We start from the raw sequence: 10,856 nt of genomic DNA on the forward strand, positions 1-10,856 counted from the left end.
TTTCAATCGGAACTCCGGTGCTCCTTTGGGAATGAACTTTACCATTGGCTTTATATCAACATGGGTCAAACGGTGGGGTATACTTGAGGTTTTGTGGGGCCACTTCGATGGTTGGGTGGATGTTGGAGATGACGGTCATTGTGGATTCCGGGTAATATCACACGCCAAATGAGGCCGAGAGACAGATTATATAGTTATGCGGGAATGGTGTTCGAGGGAGATGAGGACCGACTCTATCTACGCAGAGTTATATGGAGGTTTTCTATCACCACTCAGCGGTATGTCGGGGTTAGATTTAGCATTCGACGAGTTGAGTTTTTTTCAGAGATTGGTTGTGGGCAGGACCATTGGATGTGTAGCGACGATTTGCTAGTTTTTGCAACGATGTTCAACTGGACGATATGTGTGATTGGTCATACACTGCGAGACGGGAAGAATGTTTGGGAAGGAAGTTGCAAAACTATCATGCCATTGAAGACCCGAGTTGAAGGCCGACTACCGTGTGGTATTTTGTGGTTTGTCCTACATCATAGCCATTGGATGCGGTTGCATTCGAGCGCCCCCCTTGAGAGTCTCCCTATGCCGCCACTTGATCCCGCTTGGTTGACCTTCCGAGATCCCGATGTCGTTCACCTAGAGACTTTGTACCAACATAACATTGAGATTTGGCAAGCGTTCATGTTAGAAACTCCGAAAAGACGTCGTAGAAGTCGGGTCTCGATAGTGCGACAGATTATCTCGATTAGTAGTTGTTCGCATTGAAAAAACTATTAAGTTCACTTGTGTAATGTAATATATTAATGAAAATCATAACAATTACTAATTTCTGAAATTTCTGGAATTCATGACAACTAATACAAATTTGGAAATTTTTGCAAATACTCACTACTTCATAACAATGGCTAACATAAGAAACACAAACAAATACAAGATACACTTGAAATAAAACTTCATCATCTTTGACAAACTCGAAATTTCTTCTTTCAAACATATCACTTGCTCTTTCATGGCTTTTCCACTTGATGCGTCATCACCTTCATCTTCACATGCTATCTCCAACCTTTTTGTTATTGTCAAATGATCTTCAGTCAACCACGACACAAAATTATTGCAAACTAAACACTTAAAGTACGCTTTCATTGGATTACTTATTGACCCGGAAATCATGATGATAGCGTTTTTGCGGCAAAGATTGCAACGTTGATTCTTAAAGTTAAGGCCTTCAATTGGGTGATTTCTCCCCATTGTGGATGATGTCGACATTAGTGGATAGATAAGGAAGAAAATATAAGTCAAAAGTAGAAGAAGATGAGGATGATTGAAAACTGGAAGAAGATAAATATGTTAATATAGATGAGTATTCAAAATAACCGTTATAATTTAAATGTTACCGTTATAATTCAAAATAACCGTTATAATTCAAATGTTACCGTTATAATTCAAATGTTACCGTTATAATTCAAATGTTACCGTTATAATTCAAATGTTACCGTTATAATTCAAAATAACCGTTATAATTCAAAAATAGCCGTTACAATTAATAAATAGCCGTTACAATTACTAGCTTATAAATAGGCCGTTCTATTTCAATTTCAATCACAACATCCAATTCTAATCACAACATCCAATTCTATTCACAACATACAATTCTAAAATGGATCTCACAAATGCACAAAAAACCAGAGTTTATCAAATAAGAATCGACCTAATTGTTCAAAATTTACCAATTCTAATTGAGCGTCTTGAATCGGTGGTTCCCGTGCCATCAGTATGGCACATGCTTGAAGAGCCTCCAATTGGTAGCCTTTGTATAATTTTACAAGGAAACCGAGAAGATGTGCTAACTCCAGCAATTACAGATGAGGTTGTCTCTGATGAAGCATTAACCGAGAAGATGTGGGAGTTTCGTAGGTTAAAAAGTGACATCTTAACATATTTTGAGCGCATTCTCACCGTGATCGATTACCCAAGACTATCAGACTTATGTCTTTGGTAGAGTCTTAGGACAAGGAATTCTATATCTCTACTTGAATGATTTGTTGATTTGAATATATGTCTACCCAACTTGAAGAAATTGAGGTTCATGACCATGAAGAAGATAAGGAATCGTCGTCTTCATCATCGGAAGATAATTAAGTTCGATAGTTATTTAATTATGTTATGTTTTAAGTAATAATCGTTTATGGTTTGGGGTTTGGGGTTTAGGGTTTAGGGTTTAGGGTTTAGGGTATGGGGTTTAGGGTTTAGGGTATGGGGTTTAGGGTTTAGGGTTTAGGGTTTAGGGAATGGGGTGTTGTTGTTAGTTTTGAATTTATGTTTTAAGTGGTTTATGTTTTAATCATATTTTAAGTGCTTTATGTAATGTCCTTGTATTTCAATTAATGAATGTTTTAATTAAATTATGTTTAAAGTCATTTAATTAAATATCGTTGCATTTACTTAAATACCGTCTCCAAACAATAATAAAAATAAAACATAAAAATTATCCATACAAAGATACTAAAAAAACCATACAAACATCATCCAAACATACATAATCCAACGAAATAGAAAAACATAAGAAAATGAAAAGAAACTAGTCATCATACGCGTCTGCATAGTAAGGACGCATCCCCGCAAACAAATCCTCTAGAGTCTCTCTCTCGGTCTCCGCATCATCTTGCTGGAAGACATTCTTCAACTTACGACTAACAGCTAGGGCGACTTCCGGCTCCTCATGAAACTCGACAGTAGAAAATGGACGCGGTGTGAGGGGGGATAAAAGTAGGGGTGTGAATGCTCTACATACCAAGACATGTATCCCTTAGTACACTCGAAAGGCATATATGCCTTCTTTGACAGGTGTCGGAGGTGTGTGATGGATATCTCGGACATCCATGTCCTATCGGGCTCTTGCCCGAAATCCAGCCTGTAAGTCCCGTTCGCGGGCCGAGACTCCTTCACCGCAATAGGCATCGAGGCCGGGACATCCTGACGGTACCCAAACTGACGCATGCATCGATCCCAATGGTGACGGCTCTACTATATCAAGATGTCTGATAAAACCCGAGTAAAGCGATACTCTGCAAGCTCCCTGAGGACGGTTCCCGTAAGGCAACCATCGGACATGCTCTGCCCTAAGATCGTCCAAACTATGACGATACAACTGAAAAGTACGAGACTCGCCCTTACTCCGAGGCAAGTTGGCCCAAGCCTCAACAAGAGGACGGTCCTCAAAAAGAATCCAAAGACCGGGTCGAACACGGGAAAGTACTCGTATATCCACGCCTGGAGTAACGGTAGACACCCACTAACACCCGCACTATCTCGGCGCGATGCCATCCCTAGCTGTCGGTACAAGTAAGCCAAACAAGCCGCACCCCAAGCATATGAACCAACCCGCTCAAGACTATCAAACAAGGGCAACAACTGAGCGGACACCCTATCACCACTCTTATCCATGAAAAGAGTATGACCCAGTAACATCAAGAGGTAAGCCCGTAACGAGTCATGCTCGTTCCCTAGGTAAACAACCTGCCTCAACTCCGATGTTAGTATACCGCCATTCTTGTAGAGCGGTGGTGCAACATCGGACTCAGGAACTCCATAAAACCTCGCAATCTTGCCCCGCAAACCACTGTCATCATCCTCGACCGAACCGCCACAATAACCCGATCACCACTAACGGGTATCCCAAGAATATCTTTGGACATCATGGAGCATGATACTAATCTCTCCAAAAGGCATATGGAAAGTGTTAGTATCCGGGTGCCACCTCTCGATAAAAGCACTAAGGAGGTTATCATCTAGACCGGTGGTAAAACACTCCTTCAAAACCCCAAGCCCGCTCGCCTGTACCCTAGCTGCAACACCCTCAGTGAGAACCATGTTCCTAATCTCCCTCACAGCTTTCGGCCTCTCGTAGAGCTTGATCCACGACCTCATATTCTCCGGGTTAGGGTCCGACCAACTGTTGAACGCAACGTGACCACCAAAACTCCGTAGGGTGCTAATGTTCCTAGGACCACCAGGAACGGGCTCTCTCAGGACCCAAGAACTATCCCTACTCGGCCTCCTCGACCTATCGGTGCTAGAGGACTCTCTAACACTCGAATAACGTCCTCTACTATCCCGGCCCAACTTCAGACTCAACACTCTCGGCGGTGCCGGGTTCGGTTGGACCACATACTCTCAAGCGTCCTCCTCCTCCTCCCCAGAACCGTCATCCGACGGCTCGTCATCTCTTTTATGCTGGTAACTACCAGCAACCTCCCGAGACCTCGCCTCCTCCGACTCGCTAACGACGTGACCGGGAGTAGGCATCATAACCATACCAGACGTCTCTCGAAGTGGGGGTGGCTGCTTGTGGGCCTGCTTAACTCGCAAACGACGCTTCGAGCCCGTAACATAACGCCCAGCGGTACGGTCGTGTATGTTAGGCGGAGCCGGAGCATTCATGATTGCCTTTCCTCTCTCATTTCGATCTGCCATCTGCATTAGGAAATTGGAAGTTGTTAGAAAACACGTTAATCGACTAAATATCATATAAAGTAACAAAAATCGGCAAATAATAGCATAAAACACGGTTTTTTTTAAAAAAAAATAATTTACCGCGGACTAACAAAAGAAACCCCTTCTTTGACCGCGGTTGAACAAAAAAATCCCTTAGTTGACGGTGGCTAAACATTTTTTTTTTTTTTTTACCGCGGGCAAACATTTTTTTTTTTTTAACCGCGGCCAAACATTTTTTTTTTTTTTACCGCGGCCAAACAATAGAATTGGATGTTTGACCACGGCCAAACGTGAAAAATCAACGTTTGACCGCAGCCAAACGTGCAACCCCAACGTTCAGCCACAGCCAAACGTGAAATTTCCACGTTTCAGCCACAGCCCACGAAAAATCCCCACGTTTGCCCGTGGTATCGACCCCAAATCGCTACATATTCACTCCCAATCCGATTAACAACAATAAAAATCGACTCAAAAATCACTCCCAATGAAGTATATTTCGCAAACAACATATAACAACACCAAAATTTACATAATAACAACTAATTAACATGAATTTTAATAGAAAAACTAACAATTTCTAAACTAATTCAATTAATTTTAATAAAAACCTAACACATAACCTAATTTACTAACTAATTCAATTACAAAACAAAATCCAATCAATTTAATAGATTAACAATAACAATAAAGGAAAGAAAACTATTTAATTTCAAAGTTTCATTCAATTAGTTTCAATTTCTAAACTAATTTAACAAAATAAAAAAAAAACGGCACTTACTTTGTTGGTGATGTCGGCGGCAACGTGGTGGCGCAAGGTGGAGGCGTGGTGGTCGGCGTGGTGGTGGCAGTGTCGTGGTGGAGGTGGTGGTGGCAGTGTCGTGGTGGAGGTGGTGGTGGTTGAGTGTTGGTGGAAGTTCAAGGTTGAGTTTGAGTAGAGAGAATAGAAAATGAGGGAGAATGGGTTAGTGAGATAGTAGGGGCAGTGAGCGTCTTTGTTTTAAAAAACGTCGTCGACGTTTACTAAAACGTCGTCGATATTAACGAATCCGGTAAATTATTCCATAAATGACCCAAGAAGGTTTACAAGCTACAGGCTTACAGCCCACCAAGTAAAACAAAATAAAATAATAAAACATGTTCATTAGGGTAAAATTATTGGTAGTTTTGAGATAAGACTTTGGTGAGTCTTAAGACAAGACTCACTCAAGACTACCAATAATCTATCCTAGTCTTAATAAAGTCTTGACAAAGTCTTAAGTTAATTCTTGGAAATTCAAGACTCAACTTAAGACTCTACATGAGTCTCGGCCCCACTATTAAAAGAAGACATCCAATGAAAGAATGACAAGTGTTATATTATTTTTTGTTCTTTTTTTCTTAAACCCCACATTTTTCAAGTAAAGTGAAAAATTAGAGTTTGAGGCGGGTCTGACTGATAATGTATAAAGTCCGAGGTAAGTCTGAACAATAAATAAATAATAAAAGTTAGTGGAAAACTGATTGACAGAGTCTTAGGACTTTGGTAAGTCTGACTGATAATCTCACCATTAGATTCATCCTCATAGTTAATTAGTCATCTACATCTTTGTCACTAATCGTCTTTCACTTCATTTCTTAGTATGTTTTCCTTTAGCTTTACTTTAAAAGGTTCAAAGGCTCGAGTAGGACATTTGCCTTTTAGCACGAACACTTTAAAATCAGATTAAATTAGGATTAACAAACAAATTATAAAGAGAGTACTGAAACATAAGTTTCTACCATTCTCCTCAGCAAATTGAATATCTTCTTCCTCGACTAAATAATCTAAAAAAAATACGATCATTCAGTTAGTGTCAACGTTCTCCCTAACATAATCCTTTTTAAATACCAGTTTACTACTAATTTTGTCTGAAACATGAGCCGTCAGTCCATCCGCACATTCTCCCCTCATTAGACGGAAGTGCATAGAAAATTCTCAAGATGATGCACTGAGATTGTTAGAGCGAAGCGGCGGCGTAGCAATATTCAACACCAGTAATGAACCGAAGTCTCATCGATTCGATCCCAGAAGGCCTCTTGATTCCAGTCGTTTTCATATCTACTTCCTCCCATCCACTCCAAAGGTAACATGGACCCACTTTTTGTGAGAGGAAAAGTGAGTCCATGTTACCTTTGGAGTGGATGGGAGGAAGTATAAATTAACCCATGTCACTACTAAAGATGAGTAGATCATATGCAAAAAATGAGCCAAGTGAGCAGAAAAATGCACACATCTTTTGTTCATTATTCACCGATAAACAACGATTTCTATGGAACATTGACTAAATTTGACATTCCACTCAGGCACAACAAATGTGCAAAACAAATCCAGTTGCCTTTTCCTAGTTCCGCCTCCATAATCCTGGTTTTTCCTATTTCCCGCCTGACCATATGCAAAGCTAGTAAGCTTATAGCTGTCCAACATTTTATTAACAATAGGAGAGACAACATGATATGTGAGGAGACTTAAGAAACGTACAATCAAATGATATTCAAATCCAATAGAGAAAGTATAATACAACATGCTATATTTTAGCTTGTGATCTTGAGGAGTTTATAGTGAAATGACTATAACATGGATGAGAACTTAGCACAATTCAACATATAATACTCACCACTAAATTAATGAGATTAAAATCATGAGATTGAAACTAAGCCTCCAGCCTTCCGCCATTACGTTCCACCTTGCATCACCAGTACCGCTCGCCACCACCGGCTCTGTCAAAGCAGCCAGTATAATACTCAGGCATTGGTCACGTTGCTACTCTCTGTCCACCGGAAGCCCAACTATATCTCCTTAACTACCTACCATCTCGCAATCCATTTAATTGGAGCCTGGAGATAGCCGGACCGTAAATCTAAACCTTAGACAAAGACCCACCATATCTCCTTAGACAGTCATGGTCGGAGCTTTACTTGGTATTCAATTGCAGAACTACAAATTTCTCATTAGTAATGGAAAATAAGTGAGGTGGGTGATCACCATTATCAATTCCTATAACCATCATCCACGCCGCCGAAAACAACCAACTACTCACCACTGCCGGCTTTGATAACCAGGCTCCAACACCACCACACGCATATACTTTGCATCTCGAGCTCCCTTTCCAGCCGTTTAACACCTTTAACGTCTCAACCATCCATCCCGAGAGCTATTAAAGCAATATGCGGTAAAACCAAATTAAGATGAGGAATAAAAGATAAAACAAAATGTGATTCTAAAATGAAATTGAAAATGACACAGAACCGCTACCTTGCACCGTAACTTATCTCTACCTATCACATTCAGCTACTTAGTTACTATTAAAACTAAGCATCAAAATTAATTCCATAATTACATAAACTCGAGAAAGGAATAACAAAAATCAGAAATGGCAGTTAAAGCAACCAAAAATTAAATCCAATCCACCATCACAATCAGAACTGAAAAACTGCATGATTTAGGCGCTCGGTTTACAGTTGTTAACAAACCGCACAAATCACTTGTTAAGGGATCAACGAAATGAAATTCGAGAAACTCATCAACAACAACAATCGAAGACTTCAAGAATGGCCACCAAGGAAAGTCTTTTTTAATTTCGGATCGATCTGTAAATCAACAACAATAATACGTGTCGAAATGTAAATCAACAACAATCATCATAGATTTCGAGAATGGTCACCAAGGTGAATAGAAATTGGCTAGTAAGAATCATAAGATCTCAGAATGGCGGTGTATAGAACGAAGGCAGTGGAGAAATGTTGTGCGGGGGAACGGTCGTCTTCGGTAATGGTAGCAGACCCTTCTGAAGCAGTTTTAAGAGCTTGAACAGGTTTATACCTTGAGGTAATTAAATTGAGAGATAAATTAGAGAAATGAGAATGTAAAACAATCAGAGATGAAAATTTGATGATGAAAAAGGAAGATTAATGAAGAATGAAAAAAGGGTAGGAATTACTGTTTGAGAAGATTGTCGATCTTGCGAGATTTATGCTCAATTCTTGTAATAATTGCTTCTGCATTCTCTGCTTCGATGAAATCTTCATGTCCTGCAATCTCTCGATCGATATTCAACAGTTACTTTGATCTTTACTGTCTTTCCTCGTGATGAAGTTAATATGAAGATAGAAAATAAGCCCAACAACTCTGTTTTTGCAGAGATGATCAAAGCGACAAAAGACTGAACATGAACTCACCATACACTTACGGCGACTGGGTCACCACCAGGCAGTGGTGGAGCTAGGAGGGGCTAGCAGAGGCGGTCGCCCCCCTGACGGATGAAATTTTCGAAGTTTTTGGTTTAATTTTTCGAAATTTTTTCGAGGGTGCCTTATGAAATTAGTCGTTCGCCCCCTAAGTTCAAATCCTGGCTCCGCCACTGCCACCAGGCATTTAACAGTAGAGCATCAGGTAGCAGCAGCGTTTATGAGGCTCACTGGTTCAACATCATAGTTGCAGAGCTGGTCACATGTCCAGATAGGGCAAACTACACCGGGTTGCGATAAAGCGGTTTTCAAACTGCACAAATCAACAGCCTAGTGATCTAGGAACGCCGGAATCTAGAAAGAAGGGTGAATGAGAGGTGAGCGTAGAAGTTATCATATGAGAGGGTGAGTGAGCGGTGACGGGATAAGATTGAAACAACAAGAAGATCGCAACAAATATAAGATGAGAGGATGAGTGAGAGGTGAACAGCTCACATGAAATCTAATCTAAATAGCAATGCACTGCTAAAACAAAAATGAACAAAAATAGTAATTTGCTTCTTGAATGCATAAAGCTGTAGCCCCTGTAGGTTTTTTAAAAGATGGGGATATGTTAACGATATTTCTTCTTTACATATTCTAGTATCGTATTTTTGCTTATACAGTTGATCTATGTTAGAACGGTTATATCAATCGGTGTTATAAGAGCATCTCCAATGGTTTTCTACAAGGACTTGCTTGCAATTTTTATAAAATAATAAGTATGTAGCTTACCATTGGAGATGAAAAATTGGGATGTAGCTTGCAAGCATGGTAGCTCTACGTCTCTACCAAGCTACATGCTTGATTTAGGAAAAAAAATAAAATGTAAATTCTCATTGGATAAAAGTAAGTACGTGGGACCCATACAAGCTACAACATGCTGTAGTTTGCCATTGAAGCGGTACGTTGCCAGAAAGCCGATTAGCTTTAAAAATCGATGTGACAAACCAAACTACAATGTATTGTAGTTGACCGTTGGAGATGCTCTAAAGGACTAAATATTACTCATATAGCTAGATGAACAAGCGTTCGTTAAAACGAGTATATCCGTCTTAAACACGAATTTGTGTTGCTCTTATCACCATTTATATCAGGTTTGGTGGGAGATTAGTAGAGGTGTATCCAGTTAATTATTTCATGTATGCAAATTCTCATTTAAAACGGTATTATCCGTTTAATTTTAAGACAAATCAGGTAGTTAGAATAAAATAAAAGCATAATGTAAAGGAAAAAGCGAACAAATTTGTTTAATATGCATAAGTGGTGTAATACTACTAGACCTATTTTATTGTTAAAACGGGTATATCCGTCATAAGAAAAACCTACGATTTCATGTGTCATTATTCATGAATGATAAATGATGAATGGAGATTGGATAATAGGAATATTGACATAACCATGTTCGGACTTGAGAATTTTAAATGTTACTTGGATTGTGACCGTTTTAGATAATGGGTTGATAACTAAGAATAAGAGTTAGCTTAAGTGGTAAGAATTCTTTTTACCCGACCATGAAACGTGGTTCAATTCTCATTGGCGACATAGTACGGTGCGCTTATTTGTACCCAAAAAAAAAATAATGGGTTGATAACTTGATATTGGGTAGGATTTTTCTAACCTATGCCCACTAGGCATAGGATAAGAAACCAAAAATAGAAAGAAATAAATGAATTTTCTTGTAAATAAAAGTAAAAGTAATTGATATTACAATTTCCCATAAAAATATCATTTATTACTTTCCTTTTTGGATTTCTTAACCTATACTTAGTGGACATAGGTTAGAAAAACCGTATTGGGTATTCACAATTCATTAAAATTTCACAAATTCTCATTGAAGACATGACATATCCGTCACAAGCTTATGACGGATACCATTTTACCTCACAATGTACCCACTTTTTCTCTCTCTGCAACACTATTCATGTGGCCCCCTTTCTCCACTAACCCATTTTGTTACCATTTTATCTCACAAAATATCCGCCACAAATGGTAACCCGTCACAAGGGAGACCAATTGTTAAAATTTTGACTTCAGAAATTAACTTTTGCAAGAATGTAAACTCATTTTGACTTTAATGGGACCCACAGGTACTTGCCTAATTGATTTTTGACGGAGATGTA

The 10,856-nt window shown here is 39.3% G+C and overlaps 1 long non-coding RNA gene across 3 annotated transcripts; it reads right to left on the bottom strand.

Annotated features, from left to right (window-relative positions):
• Positions 1 to 6,713: 6,713 nt before the first annotated feature.
• Positions 6,714 to 8,757, bottom strand: LOC141657057 (uncharacterized). Of its 3 annotated transcripts, none has more exons than XR_012548648.1 (3): positions 8,686 to 8,757; positions 8,448 to 8,585; positions 6,714 to 8,329 (listed from the first exon to the last, which is right to left on the bottom strand). It is a non-coding gene; the product is annotated as an uncharacterized LOC141657057 (long non-coding RNA). The 3 variants fall into 3 exon arrangements; XR_012548647.1 differs by having other exon boundaries at positions 8,448 to 8,545; positions 8,686 to 8,740; XR_012548649.1 differs by lacking the exon at positions 8,686 to 8,757 and having other exon boundaries at positions 6,714 to 6,892; positions 7,125 to 8,329; positions 8,448 to 8,537.
• Between the last annotated feature and the right edge of the window lie 2,099 nt (positions 8,758 to 10,856).

Source organism: Silene latifolia, chromosome 5, assembly GCF_048544455.1.
Source record: "Silene latifolia isolate original U9 population chromosome 5, ASM4854445v1, whole genome shotgun sequence".
NCBI classification, from domain to species: Eukaryota; Viridiplantae; Streptophyta; class Magnoliopsida; order Caryophyllales; family Caryophyllaceae; genus Silene; species Silene latifolia.